Source organism: Periophthalmus magnuspinnatus, chromosome 5 (assembly GCF_009829125.3).
Source record: "Periophthalmus magnuspinnatus isolate fPerMag1 chromosome 5, fPerMag1.2.pri, whole genome shotgun sequence".
Lineage (NCBI taxonomy): Eukaryota > Metazoa > Chordata > Actinopteri > Gobiiformes > Gobiidae > Periophthalmus > Periophthalmus magnuspinnatus.
Window position 1 is genome coordinate 23,266,975 of NC_047130.1, and position 24,061 is coordinate 23,291,035.

General features: G+C 38.2%; 1 protein-coding gene across 1 annotated transcript in view; it reads left to right on the top strand.

Moving 5' to 3' along the window:
* Nucleotides 1-2,539: 2,539 nt before the first annotated feature.
* Nucleotides 2,540-24,061, top strand: part of si:ch211-222l21.1 (prothymosin alpha) — an 81,963-nt gene continuing 60,441 nt past the window's right edge. The window contains exon 1 of the mRNA XM_055221678.1: nt 2,540-2,549. The gene's annotated coding sequence lies outside the window, so the exon portion shown is untranslated. The remainder of the gene's footprint in view (nt 2,550-24,061) is intronic.

Below are 24,061 nucleotides of genomic sequence, written 5' to 3' on the forward strand. Positions count from 1 at the left end.
AGAAAAATAACTTAAAATATCGACAAACTGTCAGAACCATTACTCCATGTCTATTGTGGGGAAGCAGTGGCTCTAGTACATGGCATTGTGTCCTTAAGCAGGGCACTTCTGGGGTGTGTGAGTGACTGGTGCTGGTGGTCGATAGGGTTGATAGAGCAGATCAGCGGCCTTGCACCAGTCTACAACAGGGCAGCTGTGGCTACAGACTTATACCACAATCGAGTGTGGACCGAATGAATCATGCGCCACATTGTAAAACACCTGAACACACAATTTGTAATCCCTGCTGCTGTGGCAACTTGTCAGGGGCAGAGAGAGGGCATCTTGCTGGAAGTTAGGGATCAAAACATAAGGAGAACAAATACTCTACGCTAACATGGTGCAAGAATGAAATATTAGACCATTCTCAACATTTTTGCCAATGTGCTGTTGGGGTTCAACATCTGCACATTTTAAGAGTCATAGCTGTTATGACTTGTTTTATGCAATGACATTGATATACACAGAAAGAAGTGGAGTATAATAGAATGTATTCCCATTTATACAGGTACAAACACATGTAGAACATAAGAGTAGCAATTTTGTTGTTTAATTAGGTGCATGATTAAAGAGTCAAGTTTAAGTTGGTTTAGATTTTTGGAATCTTCAAGAGAAGTATTGGCAAATCAATTGGAATGAATGAGAGCAATGTGAGATCAGGACGTGGTGGGTTGGCTGATAGAGGATTTATGGTGCATTCTTTTGAGGAGGAGTGAAAGTATGGGAACAGATATTATATGAGATTCACACCATTGACAAAACACATTAATGTCTGATGTTTGGAGAGGAGCTGTGAAAACAACAGCTGTGCAGACTGGGAGCGTCATGTCGCTTCAGTCCACAGACAGATGCAAACTCTCTCAGTATGTTCACTTCTACCACAATTATAGTCTCCGTTCATGGGTTTGGGAATCCAGATTATAGGTGTTAATTGCCATGCCAACGGTGTTAATCCTTGTATATACTGGGTTATTATTGTCAGTTAAGGCTGTAGATTCCAACCGCTGTAGTTTGATATGGTTGGTAAAACTAGTTTCATTTCACCAACTGCTTTTGGTTTATTTGCAATGACATTATACACTATTGTTCATGTTTATAATTATATTAACAATGCATTTTTCTTAAACCGCTTTTTCACCATTATTCATTTACACAGCTGCTCTGGGGATAGAGTGACTGAAGTGTGGCAGTTAATCTGTGCCAATTACCATAACCAATGTTGTGCTGACACCACATTCATATAAGCAAGGTGGTTGGAGTGTCTTGCCCAAATGTCCACTCGCCAAAACGGAATCAAACCACCAAGCTTTCAGTTTGTGGGGGCGAACGCTCTAACCACTGAGCCGCTGCTGTCCTGTTGAAACGTATGAGTAGTTTTAGCTTTACTTTTAGCACACGCACACAGACTATTGTTGGTTTAATAGACCATAACTGCCTTTGTCATTAACCCAAAAGCAGCTCATTGTATCTCCTTACAATGAGCAATAAAGATGACAAAAATGTAATGGCTGTATTCGATTTCAAACGGCTAACAGAAGAGTCTCACTTTCAGGCAGTGACTATGCCAGGCTTCCGGTTGCCAGAAAGCGCAGACAGTTAAAGCCTCACTTAATGTAGCAATCTATTAATCTTAAATAACATGTGATTGCTTTGGGAGTTTGCACTTCCTCCAGTTTCCTGCTCCAGCTGGGCTCGTGGGGAACATTAGGCCCAATGCACAAACCTGAGCTGGGCTGATAAAGATTTCAGATGTGGTCCGTGGAGGAGATCAGGAGAGCTGTCTTCAAAGGAGGGTACTCAGAGAAGAGGATAAATCAATAGACACGGGGTTAAGAAAGCACCGGCACACTAAAGAGATAAACCACATGTGTAATGAGGGCCACAGCAGCCATCAGCAGATGAACTGAGTGAGTGGGCTGAACATGTCTTGTTTCTCCATTTGAGTTTGGGAGTAAAGCTCTTACACAGAACATGCTGGGTCACTATAGATGAGTTCAAACTATCAAAATGGGATCAAAGAGTGACAAAATCTGCTTCATATTAAAACACCTATTGTTCCAAGTAGTTGGCCCCCTTCTGAAAAGTAAAACTCACTACAGCTGAACAGTTTAATATGAATGTATTGGTTCAAGGAGGTTGTGGGTGTGATTCCTCTTGGTAGATTTTACATGTTCCCAAATGCTGCTTTGAGCTGTACATCCCATAATTTGGCCATAGTTTCTGTGAGGGGGCTTTCCCAAACTTTGTCAAACTTTTTTGTCAGTGGCCGTACATTTAAACATACTGGTGGTTAATACAGTGATATTTAGATTAGCAAATAATGAATTTAAAGGTTAGAGAAAGCCACTTCACATTTTTCAGGCTTATTGAACATGTTGTTGAGGTTATGGCAGAGGGTTTTTAAACTTGTAGAAAAAGTACTTCTTAGGCCAATTCACCTGGAAACCTGAGGGCCAACATAAACTTCTCTGAGAGCTGCATACATTTGGTTCCCAGGCCACAAATTTTACACCCCTGTCCTATATGGAAAATAAGTAGAACGGTAGAGTGGCAGTGGGGTAGTAAAGAAAGACGTGAGCTTGAAATATCATGATTTCATCACAATATATCACATATTATTGGACACCTTCATTTTTCATGACCCCATAAGGACTCTGAAAATGGGCCACTACTATATTTACAAACCTAATTAATGACCAATGCTTAATGACACTAGCTACATTTTTTCCACTGGTGATTACAATCTCTGACCCAGTAATTAAACATTTTTCCTCAAATACAAGAAAGGAATCCACATAGTTTCCATTGAAGTGTATGCATGACGGAGCCTGAGTCATTCTGGGCTGAGTGCTTCGTCAGACTGCCTTTTGTTCGCTTCACATGTGGATTTAAGTGAACCCATGTCCCTGCTCTGCTCTGCTCTGTGCTACGCTGCGGTCCACTGCGCGCTATAGCCTCCAGTGGCAGGGACTAAAGAGAATAAGTGAGCGCTGATAATGTCCAGCTCCTTTTGGTCCCAGCCAATAAACTCCACGGCTGTGCACATGCATAAGTGTATGGGGTTAAATGTAGTGCAGAATAGTATAACACTGAGTATATCTGGAAATGCAGTACTTTGGCCTTCAGGGTGAAACAGAGACCAGACGAAGAAGTACTCACGTTGAGCGTATGTTATTCCAGATTTAATGTAACATGGGAAAACACAGTAACATGCGAAAAGAGAATAGTAAATGGTTGCCTTGCTAAGTCCAATTTGAACAAAGATTTAGCAGTGCATATAAGCTGCAATGTTTGTATAATAAGAACAATGCTGGACTGTAACTGAAAGTAGAGATTAGGCCTAAACAAAGTGCTCATGTCTGAGTAACAAATGTAAACAAATGAACACAATGAAAAGCACGAAGCTGCACAGATTTACATCAACAGAAATTAGGCAAGCTTTTGTTATTCTCTTTGTAATTTATTTAAAGATAAAGTCTGTAAAATACCAGATTATTTTAAGGTGCACATCACAATTTTTATGATGGAAAGGTTCATTATTCAATTATAGATGCTTTTATTGCTTGAAAAAAATGCATTCTTACTGTAACTTGGCCTGCTGGCATTGACCTGCTTGTTTCCATTGAGATAGATACGTTTAATCCCATACAGTGGAACATTTCAGGTATAACAATACAATTTCTAAGCAGTGTGTACAGTTAAATGCAGCATTATTCAACCATTTGCTTGTTGAATGGAAAAACACATGTGAATTTGTACAAAGACAGAGCTTTTATTTTGCTGCAACGGGTCTGAAGGCAGTGCACGAAAACATCACCTATGTCTTATATAGGACAAGTGAACAGAAAAGCCTGAGCTGGTATTTGCAGGCAATAGAAACAGAAAGCTGTGATTGTGGTGTCTTTGGTTATGTAAATTTAGCCCGGGGTGGAGCAAACTTTCACATCGTCAGGTTAAGATGAAGACTGTAATTATGTTTAGACCCGCAGAATATTCTCAGTTCAGAGAGGAAATAATGGGTTGTGTCAAATACGTTTTATTTTTAGCGTCGCTGGTGGGCATGTCTGAAAATTTAAGTTGTTCCTTAGAAAGTGTTTTTGGCATTTGTGAAGCTCAAGAGGTACAATTATTTTCTTTTGTGGTTTAGAAATCCTTAACAGCAATGTGAATAAAAAAATACTACTTATAATAAATAAATAAGACACAATACAAATACATACATTGTATTTTGTGTTGAAAAGTATAATATGTAAAAGAAGCAATTACAAACAATAGTGTGTGCACATAAAACATGTGCATTCATGCTTCAAAAGGTGTAACTTTTCTGATGAATAGTCCACTACCTCCTTGTCTCTATGGAGATGGTATTGCTTTGCTTTGAATTTTCCACAGTATGTCATTAAGCTAAACTGTTTGCATATATTCAATTATAGGTGTTATTTCTCAAAACTACCAAGAAAAAAAAAAAAAAATCACATGCTTCTTTCCATGGAGATTTTGAATATCACACTGTGGCATATTCCAGGTAAAGCAATAACATCTCTATGACAACAAGCTGGTGGTGAAGCCCCTCAGGTTATGCCGGTCATCTTTAAACAAATGTTTAAATAAGATTCAGTGTGTACTTGGTGTCTGGGTTATGGAGTGAGACTTTGCGGTGTTTGACTAGTGAACTTTTTATAGCGTGTAAAAATAAACAGACTTGGATGTTCTGTGCACCTCCTCCTCATGCCCTGTTACCATGACATTGGCGACACACTCCTACAGACAGCAGTGCTTTGGTCCCTCACAGGAAGTGGCTCTGCAGACCAAACATGGGGAGGGCCACAGGAGCCTGGGGAGTGGAGGTGTACACCACAGCAGGACGAGATGGGCTGATACTTCTTGGTCAAAGTGAAAAAACAGATTTCGCTGAATATATAGTTGTACACTAAGGGCCACACTGACACTAAACGCCCCCTGAGTTTATACAAGGAGAACGCAAACCAGGCAGAAAATATACCAAAGCAATAAACCAATATATTTGCATCTTATCTTGGGTGAGGTCATCAGCAGAGGTGGGAGGAGTAGCCAAAAGTTGAACTCAAGTAAGATTAACTTAAAAAGTAACTTTCAGGACATAACATCTGATGGAAACTTAATGTAAAAATGTAATGTAAAAAACATTTAACATTTTCTTCAATTTAAAAAAAAAAACTCAAGTAGGAGTAAAAACATGTTGATGCTGCACTGAAGACTACAATTTCTTTAAAAAGTTACTCAAATACATGGATATTTGACTACAAAGTGTAAGCCAATTTTGAAACTTGGTACATGCACAGAATATTTTTGTTTGAATTTGTATTTCTCTGAGGAACATGGTGAGTGGCGTTTTGCCTGATTTGCCTTTGTACCTATAAGGGTTTTGAGTATAGGGTCTGCCACCTTCGTCTCCATGGATATGTTATTGCTTTGCCTGGAATGTTTCACAATATGGCATTAAACTTATGTCTATGGAGACGAAAGAGTGACACCATCAGGTCGAGTTACAGGTAAGGTACAGGTCCGTGGCAAGGCACCTTAACTCAGTATAAGATTGCATGTTTTCAATTTTAATACAATTGCAATTTAACCTGTATTTTATTGCATATTAATTGACTGCTGTGAAAGAGCTCAACCACCAAACACCTTTGTAAATAGGAAAATAAGACCAATTAGTTCTACCAAAAGACTTATTTCACTATCTTATCTCATCTGTAAAGTCGAGGAATTACAATAAACTGTGATTTACCTGAAACGACCACAGTTGACCCAGAGATATGCGCTTGTGCATATGCAGTTTATGTAAGGACTTTGTTTGTGGTGCTTTCCTGTTTGCTGAGAAGTGATATGTTGCACATTGTTTGTCCTTGTGGGCCACCGTACACAGGTCTTATCTGGTGTTATATGGAGGCCAGAGGAAGAGGAGTATACTGTTTACCTTCAGCCCCACACGCACAACAGTTCCCACAGATCCTACCAAACACAGTGAGTACATATGAGTCAGAACGCTCAGGGGACACATGGGGACAGACAGGGTGACCGTGGGTGAGCTTGTAACCTTTGAATGGGTGTAAGCAAATAAAATGTGGCTAAACAGGAGACAGTAACAATGATAGCCCTGTTCACACATATGCTGTTTGGATTTTTAGTCATAAAGCCTGGTTAAAAATATGCAGAGGAGTCCAAACTTGTTTCACTTATATTAAAACATGTTTGCACAGCATTGACCGGGCCACTGTACCTTTAATAAGGCTCGGGACATTAAAGGTCAACTATGGAACTTTTCTGTTAAAGGGTTCACCATCTGATTGTAATTTCTTTGACTGGAATGTCCCACAATATGCCATTAAATATTTGGAGACAAGTAGGTGATACGACTTGGACAAGTTACAAGTCAGATTTGTGCAGAATCGACCACGCTCACAATAGAAATTTATGGTATTTGCGAGCAATAAAACCATCTGTAAAGCAATAACATCTCCGAGCAGACCCTACACCAGAAAAGTTACATAATGCACCTTTAATCTTAGGCCTGTGTCACAATGTAATGATGTAATGTTACTGATGTTATAATGACTTACTGTCTGGCATTACAACTACGCTTATATAAAAGAGACGCTTCCAGCTTTGATTTTTCTATAAACATTTAAAGTAAACTGTATCTATTTTTCAAAGAAGAGAAGAGAACTTTTGTGAAAATGACCTCAGTGGAACATTTCTCCGTCTACTGTTTAGTCTGTAAGTACACAGAGATGGCATCCCGATACCACAACCAACATACTCGTAGTTACATGACTTTAAAGCTCTGATCATATGGCATTGATATATATTCAAATAATGGTACGTCAGATATCTGGACATTGTTTTAAATTAAACAAATACAGCCAAATTGCCCTCGGTGTAAGAGTACATAAAGTCCTATTACAAAGCTGGGGGAGTTGTTTTGGCCCGCTGGGAGCAATGGGTGCATACCAACATGACAGCAGATAAGATTATGTCCCATTGGAAGGGGTCCATCCTGCCAGCCCACAGCTCCTTTCAGGGATATCTCTTCTGTCTGCTATCGGGACAGGAAGCACCCAGCACCCAACAAATATACTGCAGCAGCTCAGGGCTAGTCTGTCCTCTCCAAAAGTGCGCTAATAGGAAGTTGATAAAAGTCAATGTGTTGAAGTTACACGAACCCTGAGTCCCCTTTGCACCATGATTATGAGTGTCGGGTGAATACTGCAAAACAGGACGGAGTTTATAGTACATGATAGTAAGTTTGCTGTTGCCATGCGCCATATAAGAATAGCTAATTGCACGGATTAATTATTATTATTAGACACAATAGACAATGACTAGTCTAGCCGCCTATTCATCTTCACATTCAGGTCATTAAATGCCACATAAATTAGAGCTGCATTTACAATAGGATGTATATTATTCACCCTTCAATCACACGCGACTGATTAAGATTAGGCTGCTGTTCTGTACCTGCTGCCTCAAAACACATCGACATGTTCATACAGGCAATACGGATCGTGGATGGAAGTGCCTTGCCCAAAGACACGATGGCAATGTTGTAAATGTATAAACTCGTATGCCAAAAATTACATGTGTATACTTCATTAGAAAAAGGAGCAAAGCAAAGATTTTTTTTCCTAGCCTGTTCCTTTTCTTGTCCCTCTCTTTCAGGTCACGATCACAAACCAATTGCATAACGTCTTCCATATGTCTTTCCTTCTTTCCTGTTCCAATTTGCCGGAGAGGGCAACGTGGGTGAAGAGTATTGCCTAAGGACACAACAGCAGTAGGGAAGATTCAAACCATCATTCCTCTCCAGTGTCTCCTCATTACAACCTAAACATAGAAGTGACGTATAATCGCGCGGACCGGACTAGTCTTTTGTAATAATCACTGAAATAACGATGTCTATAGGCTTCATGTACGTGCTGTCCTGTCCCTCGTACGATCCTAGACCACTCCCTCTCTTTCTGTTCCAGTGTTTGCCGAGCCCTGACTTAACCCATGTGATTCAACAACAGACCTGCAAACAGCCATGTCAACGCAATAGTTTTCAAATCCACAAAGCTTTCCTTCTAAACACTATTTCTAAGCCGTGATTCAAATGGAAACTATACCAGTGTGTATATATACAGTAGAAGATAGGTCATGGGTGTAGTCAGAGCCACCCACTGTTACCACAAGTCTTGAGTCATGCAGTTTGGTTGGCATGTGGGGCAGCAGGAAAGGGGTAAGAAAGGGGCAGACAGGGGCACACCGGGGCAGTTGTCCCGTTGGAGACACAGTGACGGGAGGAAGAGTGCGAGGACGCAATTATCTAAATGGTGACATATGACCCTGGAATCGTGCACTGAAGTGTCACTGCAGGAGTGGAGGGAGTGGAGCATGCCTCTACTGTGAATAAGAGACCAAAGAGTTCAATCTACCAAGGATGTTGAAATATCTGACAGGCATCACGAGCTGACAGTGAGCGTATTGTTTTATTGTTAATAGTTCGTAATTACAAATAATTATTCAGAGGGGTTAATATTAACATCTATTTAAATTTTTCATCAAGAATATTGTGTCTTTTGGTCAGGGACTTTGAAGGTATCCCGTGATTGGTCATAAGGCCAGGTAAATTGCCAAGTATTCCAAAAAGTGTTTTAAATTTAAAAGAAGTGTTAACTATGATCTAAATATTTATGAATTATAATCAAGAGCAAAAAATAAATAAAAAATAGAGAGACTGTTTATAGGACTATGGCACTTTTATTAATTTCACCTATTTACAGTGAATTAATTAAATGTGTTTTATATGTAGTTTTGTGAGGCAGTCAGTAACAAATTTCCTCTTGAGGGGGAAAAAAATCGTCTTACCTAGGAATTCTTGGGTCATTATATATATAAAAACATTTTAACTACAAATAAATAAATATATGTATGTATGCTATATAAAGTTATTGTGACTTTCTGTTCTTTTACTCAATTTTGACAAACTGATTTAGTTCTGTATTCATCATGTAGACCAAAGGCAGTAGGTGATTATATAGGCTTATATCAAGTGTTTTGGGTGGTTGATATCTAAATCTCAAAGTTCAGATTACTTGTTATGGTAACTGCTGTTTGCGTTTATAATACAGCAATTTTATGTTTATGTCTGCAATTTTCACACCATATCTTAAAGGTTATTACAGTTTATCCAAATGCCACATGAGTAAAGGTTTATAGATTTGTACTTTTAACAGTGTAGTTGGAGGGCATTACTCATAATCTTGATTTCCATCTTGATTTTTATTGTGAAAATCTATTAAAAAGTGTCACTGAACACATCCTAGCAATATAAAATGGCACATCGTCACATTTATATATATATGTAGGTCTATATTTTGATGCGCGCTCAAAGCTCTTAACATCAAGAAACCACTCACCCATTCACACACACATTCATACACCGGTGTACACAGATACTGAGGGCGAGGAGGTTTAAGTGTCTTGCCCAAAGACAGCATAACAGTATTCATTAGTTCAAACAGGGATCTGATCACTAATATGGGCCAGTGGATCTAACCACTTTACCAGCAATATTCATGGTGGAAGCACTTTTTGAATAGCAACTTTCGGATCAAAGGACGAAAATTCTACCAGCTGAGCTACTATCACTCTATATTAACTATTAGCACTTTACTTTACAGCACAGTGTAGGATGTAAGAGAACAGCATGGCAACTCAAATTGTACAGCAAAATAAACAAGAGGCACAGTCCATAGAAACAGGACCATGTGTCATTTGCTTGATATCGTGACATCCCTGGTTGTGAGTGGCTCTTCTTAATTGAATATGTCAAAATAGATTTGTTTGAATCACCACAATGACACACAGTAATGTAAAAAGAAATGCTCTGGTTAGACTATGATTACATAACTGACCACAATGACTACACCAATATATTTATAATAAGGAATAGACCATGAGAAATGGGTGAGGTTAACCATTGTCAAAATACAATAGTGGTCAAATAATGATTTGAGTACTTACTTCAAGTGAGTAAATGCAGAATAGCCATAGTACATTGGAAATAATGACACAAAATTTTAATCTTAATGTTAATCTCATAGTACCATGACTTTAATGGCATTACCCACTTCTACTAAATTCATTACAGCTTTTACTGTGTCTGTATATAAAATTCTGCATGTAAAGTATTTTTGAGAAAGCTTTTTTTTTTTTTTTTTTTTTAAATAAAAACATAAATATTGGGACAAAATTGGGGCACCTGAAACTAAACCTGGACCAGGAAATCTATCAGAACTAAACAAGGACAGGTGTGAACATGCCCCGAGACAACTACTTTTCATATTATTAATATCCGGCCGCTATAACAACCACCACAAAATGATCTAATTGAGATTTTTCTGACAAGCATTGCAATTAATTAGTGATTTATGTTTTGATGGGATTCTGTTCAAAGTTCACATTTTAAAATATAGTATGGAAGCTAATTTGTTTCATCAGATTTAGAATTTTAAATGCTGTTAATTTCTTATTTTGATGTATTTTAAAACATATTTGAATCATTTTTATTCAATTAAATACATCTATTTTTAAGTATAATAATTTAAAAAGTAATCTTAAATCTCCAGTACAAATGTTTTCAAGCCCTCAAAGTCAACAGTCTAAATTCAGAATGTAAAATTCAAAAATGAAAAGATCCAAGATGTCAAGGCAAAAGCAATCGATCCTAAGTGAGTGGATCTAATGTAGTAACAACCAGGAAATGGTGTAGGGCACATGTGTCCAAGTCCAAAGGCCCGCGGGCCAAATGTGGCCCTCCACATCATTTTATGTGGCCCTCGACAGGGTATATTAAAAGCTATGATGGTCTTAACATGTCATTTATCAAGAGATATGCCGTTACACAGCCATATTTTTACATCTATGCAAATGAATATGTAATATTTGTAACTTGAATAAATAATAAATACAGAAACAGTTAATTCAAAGTTAAAAAGGTAGTTAGATTTATTTTACATCTGGCCCTTTGAGGACAGCCATTTTGCTGATGTGGCCCTCGGTGAAAATGTCATTGACACCCCTGCTGCAGGGGATCAATGTGATTGGTGAGACTTAGCCTGATCAAATCTCATCTCTTTGATTTCTTAACTATAAGCCCCGCCCACAGAGGAGAACCAGCTGCCTCTGTCACTCATCACTCAAACACAATTGATTGCTTATCTTGGATCTTAGCCACAATTTTTTTTCACTGCAAATTTTCTTTTTCTTTTTCTTTTTTTTTTGCTCTCTTTTGACTGTTGAATTTGAGGCCTTGAAAATAAGTGCTTTGAATATTCAAAAACTACATTTTGTGAAATGTGAAATTGAACATGTTTTTTCAGAGTTTTAAAAAATTCAAAGTGAGAAATTCTGGATTTTTCATACACAAAACCCACGCACTGTTTGTTTCACTGTTGCCCCGGTGATGAGTGGCATCTCCCTATGACCTGAAGTGAGGCATGGCACAGCTTCAGGCATTAGATTTAACGTAATGAATGCACTGTGGCATTATGAAGCCCTTTAAATAGCAGCATCCAAAATTCAACATTTTACAAAAGAAATTATCTTCCAAACCCTAGGGTTGTCTAGGGCTGTTTTATGCAGAATAATATTTTGCTGTTTGTGGACGAAATGAATAGTTTTTCAAAAAATTGAGCCTTTGCGATTTGCAAATTGTGTCCATTTACTTGAGTTTGATTCAAGTGCAAGTATATGCAACTTCAAGTTTAAAAAAAAAGGAAAATGGGCCAAACCTATGGAGTGCCCTGCTGGTTGGAAAGAGCTGGTCAGGTCTGGTGTGGTACGGCGGCCTGTCTGTTGAACTAACATGTGGCAAAGTCAGGTTTACAGAGCTTTGCATTGTGGTAAACAGGGATTTAAACAGAGCCTAGCGCTCCCACCTCCCACAGCGGTCACACTGAGCTGTTCCCACTCATTTAAGTCTAGGGTTTCATACACAAAACCCACACGCTGTTTGTTTCACTGTTGCCCTGGCGACAGTGGCATCTCCCTATGACCTGAAGTAAGGCATGGGGCAGCTCCGGGCATTAGATTTAACTGTTACCGGTAACGATTAAAAACGTTATATGTGATGCAACGTGTTTATATGGAAGTGGTGAAATTCCAATTATTGTGTTGTTGCACCATGGGGTTACACACTCACGCTCATGAGAGGGCACAGCTAACGTGCTTCGATACATGTTTTCAGGTATTACTTAATCATATTCATCAGTAAGTAAGTCAGTAAGAGCTGATTATTATTTCAATAAACAAGTCAGAAAAAAATCACCTGAAAACAGTAATGCTATTTGTCCAATATCTATGGACAAAATGATCCTCAAAAGTCCTCAAAATGTTGCATGCAATAGCAGGTTGAAACTCATGACGATGTATTTTATTATTTAAAGGTTTTTGGATAAACTGGTGACTTGTGCCTTCTTATCATGATTTATATTAGCTAATCCCAAGCATGCATTTGTGTTTTCTAATTACCTTATTCTGCCCCACCCACTTTTGCGATGTGGTGGCACTTCCGGTTAAGCGGGAATACCATTCATTTCAATAGAGAATCTGGGAAATGCTTTGCTGCTAAAATATGATTTACAGTAGGTTCATTGTGTAAAATGTTCAATGTTCCTATGATGAACAAGTCAACACTGCACCGATTCTCAGGGAGGCTTTAAAACAGCTTTTATTTGGGGTCAAGTTCGACAGTCCCATGCAAAACGTTGTGCAAAATAGTACAACCCGGATGGCAATGGGAACTTCCAGAATAAAGTGAATAAGCGTATTATACCTATGCTATTTAAAGTGATAGTATGGAACTTTCTGGTAGTCAGTTGCATGATTCCATGGAAATATAAAGTTAAAATCATATTTTGGAACGTTGTCAATGGAGACGGAGAATGCCAAGCCAAATAAGAATGAGGTTTGTGGGGATGCAAGGTTTTATCACAGTAATGACACACACTTTTATTTTAGCATGTTTTCCGCTAAAAAGTTACATACTATGGCTTAAGTTGAACATAGATCGCAAACCTGTAAATCCAAACTTCAAATCAAACATCTCGTTCTATCTAGGGGACCAAATGAAATGACCATTGTCCAAGTTTGGACTATAAATACAATACAGGCATCAGTGACAGGGATTAGCAGCTTTGTATTGCGCGGGTCAGAATTAGAAAGTGCTGAGTCTATGGTAACTCTATAGCTCTATACGGGTGACAGTGACAGAGAGGCCTGGCCCATGGGTGCTGTAGAACAAGCCTTTGTGTATAAGTCAGCACCCTCTCCGCTCCCTGCCTCGTCCGTGTGATTGGCAGCTGGATATATTGCTACAGTTCTGATTACTTTACAACCTTTTGGCACCAGCCGGTCTGCCTCAGGTCTGCAGTGCACCTGAACGCTCTGGGACACACGACATACGGCTCACGGCACATTGACTCACTCACCACTCAAGTGCTTTATGAGTAAGAGAAGAGATGACTGAGTACATAGTTAAGGTGGACTATATATGCTAAAACACATGATCTCAGCTACTGCGTTTAACAATAAAACACAGATTTGAACTGTTCGTTTTTTTTACTACAAAATATGAATTGTTGGCATCAAACTTGAGATTTCAATCTTATAATCCCCATAAATGTTCTATGAAAGCCTGTGCAAACACATACCTGTTTCAATATTTTGCATTTTTTCCTGTGAAACAACAAGCTGTGACAAAGTTCTACTGTTTCTAGATAAAGGTGCAATATGTAACTTTTCTGGTGGAAGGTCCCCTACCTGCCTGTCTGAATGGAGAAGTTAATATTCTACAGTAAAGCATTAAACTTATATATGTTGCATTTATTCAGAGTTTTGCTATTGTTGAAAAATAACCTATACATTGATGCAAGACAAACCAATAACATCTCCATGGTGACAAGCAGAAAAAGTACATAGTGCACCTTAACAGCAAATCGGTGGCAGCTTCTTGGAACAAACGTCGCTGGAATAGCTATTACACAGGCGGCATTTGAACGTACCATCTTGAGAATGCCCAATCACATCTGGCCTCGGGAGTTAAGCAAGGTTGGGCCTGGTTAGTACTTCACCCACGTAGATTAATATGAATGTGGTGTATGATAGAGTGGGTGGTGACAGGTGGTGACTGGAGGGGACGGGGGAGCTTCACTTCTGCCAGTATATCCTAAACCTACAGTAATAGCCACGATGTCCCTAGTGCTTGCCCAAGGACACAACATTAGCATGCATTGGCCAAAGTTAAGATCGAACATTCTCATTATGTATCATTGCAAAAAAGATACATATATATATATATATTTTACACATTCTTGTAGTAAGCTCTAGATGGATGATGGAGTAGGTAAAATAGTGAACATTTCATTCCAGTCATATATCCTGGGATGGTTGTGTAAGGGGGTCTGTGCATAAAGAAAACATTGTGTTGTGTTATCATAAATTGTCAGTTTTCAGACAGTAGAGTTTGCAGAGTCTGTCAGATAAGTGAAGATGTGAGTGACTGGTCCAACCTGATCTGTCACAGTGTGAGGGCAGAGGGCGGAGTCTGGACGACTGTAGAACAGAGGGACACTGCACACTGCTGACACTGCTGCAGGAGGAGAACGTGTTTCAGAATTGGCACGAGTACATGTAACGCAAAACAATTTATCATTAGGGATGTAACCATAACAAATATAGACTACAACTGTACAATATGTGAAATGCATTGTTTGGTTGTATGTTTCATAATCGATAATGATACAGTACAAACATGCAAGTTTATTAATGAGGATGTAACTATACTAATGTTGTAGACTATTTCTAGAACTGCAAAACTCCCATGCTAAAATGCAGTGGTTTGTTGAAGCAGCATGTCAAAGCAAAGAGCAGGGGAAATTGCTCACTCCATGGTCCTTAGCTCCATTTCTGTGCGGTCACTGCGGAAAAGTTGCTACAGTAATAACTATAATAATAGCTCATCAATGAATTTTAGGATAAAACTCTAAAATAGCTTTATTATTCCCATAGAAAGACTTTCAGGTCAATGTAGTTTTCAGTCTGTCTTTGTTATGAAACATGCAAAGTCCAATTCCAATGAAAAGAATCTGACAGTTTTACGATGACCATTGAAAGATAATTGCAATTAATAAAAGAGAGGAACACTTCAAGGTGTACTCTATATATGTATACTTGTACCTGTTTGCCTTTCTCTGGACCATTCCAAGAAAACAATAACATCTGTATGACAATAACCAGGTGACAGACTCATAAAAAGTCTCACAGTGCACCTTTAAGCAGTACAGTACAGTGGATTTAGTTGATAATAACACATTGTTATTATAGGAGAACAATATGTTAGTGTCTATATACCACTGAATATAACTGTAAACAATATATGAACATGTAGTTTATAGAATCTGTCAGTCTGTCTCTCCATCTGTGACGCTTGACTTGGATCCTGCTGCATGTGCTCTGGGGGGGAGAAAAAACAGGTCAGTAGATTGTGCAACACACAGCACTGTCGCTGTTATACATTTTTAGTTTTGTTTGGTGCAAAATGAAAAATTATGTCAACTTTGCATGCAAAACCTCATTCTACAAGTTTAAGCCACTGTAATTTGGGAGATTTGTTTTCAGTTTGCAGAAAAAAAAAAGGCATGCAGCTTTGATCTTGAATGTATTTTTATTTTTTTTTTAAGTCAAACAGGAAAGTCAGGATTGATGAAAGTGGTAAAAAAAATGTGTGGCTGCGAGGTTAACCCAGAATTGTACAAGAACAAAAGTTCAAAATGTAGTACAGTAGTGTTTGCACGCAATGGTCAGTTTTACATATGTTGCCATGAACGTAATTTCAATCCGGTTTGGCCATTTCTTTTTACATATTATAATTTATTAGAATATTTGAGTGAACAAACCTATATGATATACATTTTCCAAGTTTGGGGGGGGGTTTAGTTTAGTTTTAGTTTTGTCTTCTGTGACATTTTGAAGACAATCCATTTTTCATCATTCTGAAACCCATAAATTGATGGTTTTCAGATTCTACATTGTCCATGATGTCATACTCGTACCTGATCATTTCTGTGACTATACCTGTGGTATTACAAGAAAAATCTGAATTTCAACTGTATTAATTTGTTGCTCCATGTTTATTAAGTATTATTGGCCTAAAGAATATTGTCACCTACACTGTATTTTTACCATTACAAAAATAGATACACATTTGAGGGTCAGTCCTGTGACCTAATTTCCCAGTAGTGCACTTGCCAAACTCGATAAGTGGAATTGTACAGTTGCATAGTTAAAACAACTTTAATGACTGTCCAGTAAGTATTAACTATTATTAGCTCCAACCATGATATTAATAGGGTTTTCCATTCACTTTTCCAGCAGGCTCCTCCACCTCAGCCACCCACAGCCCTGTCAGCTATAAGAGTACATGTATTCTATTCATACATGCTTGGTACATAGCCCTGTGTGTCATATGGCCACAGTTTACAAACACTGTCTGCCTGCTGTTACCAGACACCGGAGCTATTCCGGCCGCGTCTTCCGACCCGCTCCATCCCGACTTCCCATCTCCGAGTGGAAGTGTGGAGCAGAGGTCAGGAGGGCACATACCAGCTCAGGCATTCATGTCCCAGGCTCATAATAATAAGCAACAACTAGGAGCATGTATATAGCGGTACAATGAGGAGGAAATTATAGCATTATATGTATTTATTGGTTATTTGTTGGAAATGGAATTATTTAAATATCCAAATAAACAATATTTCATTTCTACTCCTATACTTCTGTTAAAAATATACACATGTTGGCTGTATGTAATGTATGTTATCGCTACAATAACTGTACTACTAATATTAATACTGCAGTTACCATGGTTACTGTTCTTTGCACTATTCTTGGTGTATTGTGCAAGAAAAAGAATACCAAAATTTATTTAAATGTTATACTTGAGTAATGTAAATTGTGATATTGTTTTATTGTTTCTGAACAAAAAAAAAAAAAGTATACATATTAGAGTTATTCAGTGGTGTCTCCTAGCAGAACTGAGGCTACGCCATATATAAGCCTGTCACTATGATTATTATATTGACTTATCGTTCAAAAATGTACATATTTATCTTATGTACATTTTCTTTGCACTACTGGGAGATTTTCGGTTATTTTTTGACTATATGATAAGATCTGAGCTGAAAAAAGGTTGAATTAATAACTTCTATGACTCATTATGATACAAAGTAAATACTAAAGTGTTTCATTCTGCTATTTATTTAATGCAGCTCATATTTTTTAACAATAATGTAGATTTAGAATAGTTTTTGTTGCTTAACTACTGGTATATCAAGCTTATCCAATGGTGTCCTCCCAGCAGAAATGAGCGTACAATGTGAGTCAAATTACACCATATACTATTGATAACATTTATGACAGTACCAGTTAAAACACGTGGACAAGGCTGGTTTTACAAATGGCATCACTATATCTTGAGTGAATATTCTGCATAATAAGACACTTAAGCATTTATAACCGATTAGGATCACATAGGATCATGATGACACCCATAATCTTCATACTCTGTAATCCACTACGTTGCCACTTTTTTTTTTTTAAATACACTGACCTTTCCATAGTGGTTGCTTAATAACATGCAAACCTAGCTTGCATTATTAATACTGACACATGATGAAGATGGCTGTCTTCACACAAACTAAATCCTTGAGAAATGACTCGAGTCACAGTAGAACCCTCAGGATCCGTTGCAGATACACATATTTCTGGGGAGATTTAGACCGTTGAGCCGATATCTGAGCAGAGCAGAGGAAGTCAGCAAAGCCACCTCTGCACTTGACACTTTGGCAGCTAAAACATGTATCTTCATATCCACCGCATCACGATCGTACATTTTTAGAGGTTGACCTAATTCAAACTGAGCCACTGCTAAGACAGACCCTAATCTTGTTCTTCCCTTTTGGCTTTTCAGTTTTGGAGGTTGCCACAACAATAATCAGACTAAGAGTGTGCAGTGATTTGCATATAGTTTTTGGGCAAGTTCGAGTTAGGGGGTTGGTTGATATGGTGAAAAAAGAGAGATTTTTTCATGAAGCCAGGTAACAGTTTAGATTTAATCAGGATTTATGTATACTGTCTGTTTTGCCTAAAATTGTCATCTTCTGGAAGCTCAAATTCACCGTGACAGTTAAATCCAGCTGTCACTTACTCAGTTCAGGTAGATATTTGTTCACTGTTCAAAAAGACCTAGACATAAAACTGCAGCCAAGTGTCCATCAGTATGTCCCAAGGCAGCTGTGGCTATGGAAATAGACTGCCACCACCTAGTCTGACTTAATTCACAATTATGGTAGGATTAGGATAAATATTATCATCAAAATGCACTACACTACACCAACTGACTGACATTAGCTCAGTTTTTACAACTGTATAAAGCCAAAGTATTCTTCCACTTCCTAGAGCTGAGTTCCCTGAATTTCTTAGAGTTGAGCCGGAAATACAACATGAGGCAACAGCCCCCGACCCTCCCCCTGTCCCCTTCCTCCTGTCCCATGTGAGTGTGAATGAGTCCACAGAGCAGAGCAGACATGGACTGAGTCAGCTCCACATTCCACTGGAGTCAACTCTCCACTTTACCCACTGCACATGAACACACCACCACCAACTGTCGCACGGACCCTGAATGCATCACCACTGCTCCCCTGTGTGAAGTATGCACTTGTCAATGTAATCAATGCATTTTGCTGTACAGGCTGTTGACCCACTTTGAAGTAACAGTATGTACATGTGCTTTCCAGATGATGTTGGTCTATAGTAGAGATAAGGGAAGTGTCAATAAATGAGGAATGTCACATATTTCAGTTCAAGTGCTGAATAAATATTAGAAAATGTTTGTAGGTCTGATTTTCAAACCTGAATGGTTCAGGTATGGCAGGTGCATTTAAATAAAGTTACATAGCCTCAGTGTTGTTTCCTACCACTGGTTAGAGCTCAGAATATTTAACTAACATATCTGCAAAAGCAATGTGCTACTGTGTGTGTAATGTGCAAGCAGTAAAACAAACAAGGAAATACATTTATTTATTTTCTTATCGCACTTCTGTTGCAACTCTTGCCTGGGATCCAGAGTATACACTATTGCATTACTTAAATGAATATGAAGATCTGAGCATGATCACGCACAGCATGATCATTATCAGTTATACTGCAGGAGTTCAGATGGGTGTGATTGACAGGTGGATTAGCCAATTAGGGACATGCATGGTTTGTGCTTATCAAAACAAATATGGCTGCTGATGAGGAAAAAAGAAAGACAAAAATCATAGGGGACTGTGAGCAAAGCACTAAACTATGTTAATTTGAGATGAGACACATTTGCAAAAGGTTAGATAGAGGAGCTCATCATTTTTTATGCATTAAAATGATTAAATAAACAAATTTGTCTGAGTCTGGCTTGAGACAAGACAGAGGGTGTGGGGACCAGACCAGAAATACATAGAGAAATCTAGTATGTTTAATATAAGATTGCTACGTAAATAGATTAAGTATCTTTGAGTGAGGTTGTATATAGTCATGATATATTTTGTATTTACTATATTTCTATCTTTACTTGTACATATAGGATTGTGTAAAAATATTTGACACCTTGATATTTTTGCTATCTATTTTGAATTTATTATTACCACTTTTTGCTTTTTGTTTTTATATTATATTGTGATGTGTGACCTACTGTGTCTAAATAAGTTTGTCTAAGTCTAAACAAGTCACAGTCTGGTCAGAGGTTTGTTTTTGTTTTTTTTTGTTTTTTTGTTTTTTTTGTTTTAACTGATGCAATTTTTATTTTGTAACTTGATTTTAAAAGGTACTAAAACGCTCAACCAAACCAAATCTTAACAATCAGTTATTTGTTTATCATTAATAATATGCATGCAGAAAATATTAGTTTTTTTGTATTAGTAATGCTGTATTTTTAAAGTCAGAATAAAGCATCAAATCTGCCCCAGTGCCCCGACTTATTCCTGAACCCAAACCTAGAGTCATGTTTCATAAGTACTGTAAAGAAGTCACCAGAAAAACTAAACCCACAAATTAACGCAGAGGCAGAACAGACAATTTTATAATGACAGTGCTCATAACCACTAACATTACCCGTGTCCCTGTGAATCCTGTGTGAACTCTGTTTTTACATGGTCCTGGCTCTTTCATTTGGCGCAGGCTGATTGCATGTGTGGCGGAGCGGAGCAGAGCAGGACTGGAGACGTAAAGGCGTGTGATTAACCTGTGCGTGAGTCAGGAATCTGTGTTTTAAGCCCCGCCCCCTCCCCTCTGTTTTATGTCGATAATTGTGAGCCAGTCTGAATCTTCACACGCAAGCCCTGTGTCACTGCTCTGTGCATCACTCATCACTTCTACACACCACACTGCAGGTCTGAGACATCAAGAGTCTGCAGCTCAAGTAGTGTACTCAACCAAGCCTGTCCTGCCACCAGAGCGCAAACAATATGTGCAGAAAGGAAATTATGAAATGTCAAACTCTATGAGCATATACTTTGCACTTGCATACATATTTTGTATTGTTATGTAATGCCGTTTTTGAATTTATGACTTTGCATGTTTTAATAAATTGTGATGTCTTAATTGAGCTCAAACTTAGGATTACTTTGTTTGATTAGTCTATTAGTCAAGTGATTTCTGTTGTTACTAAGATTTGTATATTTTTCTTACCAAATACAGGTTGAAATATGGCAGATGAATCCTTCTAAACAGACTTATGAATAAAGTGTAAAATCCAAAATTGTCCATTAATTTTTCACATGTGTTTTGGACTCTGTAAAGACCAGTTAAAAATACCATTTATCAAAATACAACTATGTTTATTTTCATAGCTGACGAGTCATAATTACTCCAATTAACTGTTGCAGGCCTGGTTTTAATAGTCCCGCACTTACTAAATTGCTGTTGTTCATAAAATAGGCCATACTAGCTGCTTTGTTTGGAGTAAACGACATAAACAACAACATAACAAAGAATAGATGTCACAAGATGCACCAAAAAAGGTGCAGCAATGGTGCAGCTCTGTGGATGTCCCAAGCTCGATGCAGACTGCCCAAGTGGTATGAAGATGGAGCCCAGAGCCCAAGTGTCTTCACAAACACAATTAAATACCAATACCTGCACAAATATCAGCACATATAAGCCACATTAGGTCAAATCTTGCAGATTGACGATGCAAACTAAAGCAGACTGCTGACCCTGAGAAATGTCTATCCAAGGTCTTAAATTTAAAAGATTATTTTCTAAAGAGTCAGTCACATTATTAAAACATTATTGCAAGGCTGTATCAACTTCAGAATGGCTGATCTAGTCTGATCTCTGAAGCTAAGCAGGGTTGGGTCTGGTTAGTGCCTGGATGGGGGACACCAGGTGCCAGTGGTGCAGCACAGGCCAAGTCTAGTGCAACTCTCATTGTGTATTAAGGCAAGAAACTTGACCACCTTGACTGTGGCTTCAATCCAGCATGATTTATTTATTTTATTTAATAAACCAATAAATAACAATGATGACCCTAGTGCCACTTTTTCTTCATTATACAGTATCCAGAAAATGCAGTGTTCCCAAGAGATTTTCCTTGCTCATGACAAAAGCCTAAATGACCTTGTGATGATGACAGTATACTATGATATTACACAGGTTTTACTTAATTACTACAAAGATTGCATAATTCTTCACAAATGAAAACAGTTTTGCCATTGGGTAATGGCAAGTATTTGTACATTATAAAACAATGAAAATGTGATGACTTTATTTAGACTAATAGTCTGGTGATTATGGTCCACATGTGCAGGATCTACATTGAGCCCTGCCCTGGACCTGGGCCCAGTGCTCTCATCAGGACGCTGTTCTGTCACCTGTGTAGAGCTGCTATGTGGATCTACCTGAACATCCACCTAAGTGACGCAAACCTGTTTCAACAGCAAGGCCTGACTCATCCATCCAAATAAAATACTACAGACAACAGTCATAGACACTTCTGAACTTTTCAAATACAACTCTGCTTCTCAAAATTAGGTGCAGACCACACTCATGGTAAATATGCTCTTCAATAAATGACAAAAATGGGAAGACATACAATTTATTCAACTAAAGATCATTTGGCATTGGTTTAGCCCCCAGCTTGGGACAGTTCTATTCTGTCCTGTGTCCTTCTAACAATAAATCTACTAGTATATTCACTGCTATGGAACATAAAAAATCAAAACTGCATCCAAAATATTGTGGCAAATGCTTTCAGAGGAGATACAGAAAATAAAAAATCTGAACAATGTATTTTAAGCATAGACTGTATATATACACAAAATTGGACAAAATTGTTGGTACTCGTTGGTTAATGAAAGAAAACTCACAATGGTCACAGAAATAACTTGAATCTGACAAAAGTAATAATAAATACAAATTCTATAAAATGTAACCATTGAAAGTCAGACATTGCTTTTCAACCATGCTTCAACAGAAGTATTAAATAAACTCATGAAACAGGCCTGGACAAAAATGATGGTACCCTTAACTTAATCTTTTGTTGCACAACCTTTTGAGGCAATCATTGCAATCACACGATTCCTGTAACTGTCAATGAGACTTCTGCACCTCTCTGCAGGTATTTTGGCCCACTCCTCATGAGCAAACTGCTCCAGGTGTTTCAGGTTTGAAGGGTGCCTTTTCCAGAGGGCATGTTTCAGCTCCTTCCAAAGATGCTCAATAGGATTTAGGTCAGGGCTCATAGAAGGCCACTTTAGAATAGTCCAATATTTTCCTCTTAGCCATTCTTGGGTGTTTTTAGCTGTTTTGGGTCATTGTCCTGTTGCAAGACCCATGACCTGCGACTGAGACCAAGCTTTCTGACACTGGCCAGCACATTTCTCTCTAGGATCCTTTGATAGTCTTGAGATTACATTGTACCCTGCACAGATTCAAGACCCTGTGTCAGATGCAGCAAAGCAGCCCCAGAACATAACAGAGCCTCCTCCATGTTTCACAGTAGAGACACTGTTCTTTTCTTGATATGCTTCATTTTTCCATCTGTGAACATAGAGCTGATGTGCCTTGGCAAAAAGTACTTTATAAGTATTTTTGTCTCATCTGTCCATAGGACCTTCTTCCAGAAGCTTTGTGGCTTGTCAACATGTAGTTTGACAAATTCCAATATGGCTTTTTTATGATTTGTTTTCAACAATAGTGTCCTCCTTGGTCGTCTCCCATCAAGTCCACTTTGGCTCAAACAACGGCGGATGGTGCGATCTGTCTTATAGCCTTTACCTTTAACACACTTGTCTCAATAACACAATTTTCTTTCTAATCTCCTGAGAAAACTCTTTCCTTTGCTTCCTCTGCTCTGATGACCTGTAGCCCTATATATACTCCCAGTGATTGATCACAAGATTGTAGACACCTGTGATGCTAATTAGTGGACACACCTTGGATTAACATGTCTCTTTGGTCACATTATTCTCAGTCTTTTCTAGGGGTACCATCATTTTTATCCAGGCCTGTTTCATGAGTTTATTTTTTTTATTTAATTCTGTTGAAGCATGGTTGAAAAGCAATGTCTGGCTTTCATTGGTTAAATTTCATAGAATGTTTATTTATTATTACTTTTGTCAGATTCAAGTTATTTCTGTGACCATTGTGAGTTTTTATTTCATTAACTGAAGGGTACCAACAATTTTGTCCGTGTGTAAATGGACATAGCTAACTTGCTAGTTGCCACGTTCGAAATAGGAAGCGAACATGAGTGCACTTCCAGCTCCATCGATTCTGGCTCCAAATGACTTCATTCACACAAAATTGTCACCCCTCTCTCTGTAATTGCTGCAGTGAACCTCATCACTTTGGTTTTAACATGTTCGTATTAGCCTGCTCTGCATGATCCTGGCATTTTTATTTC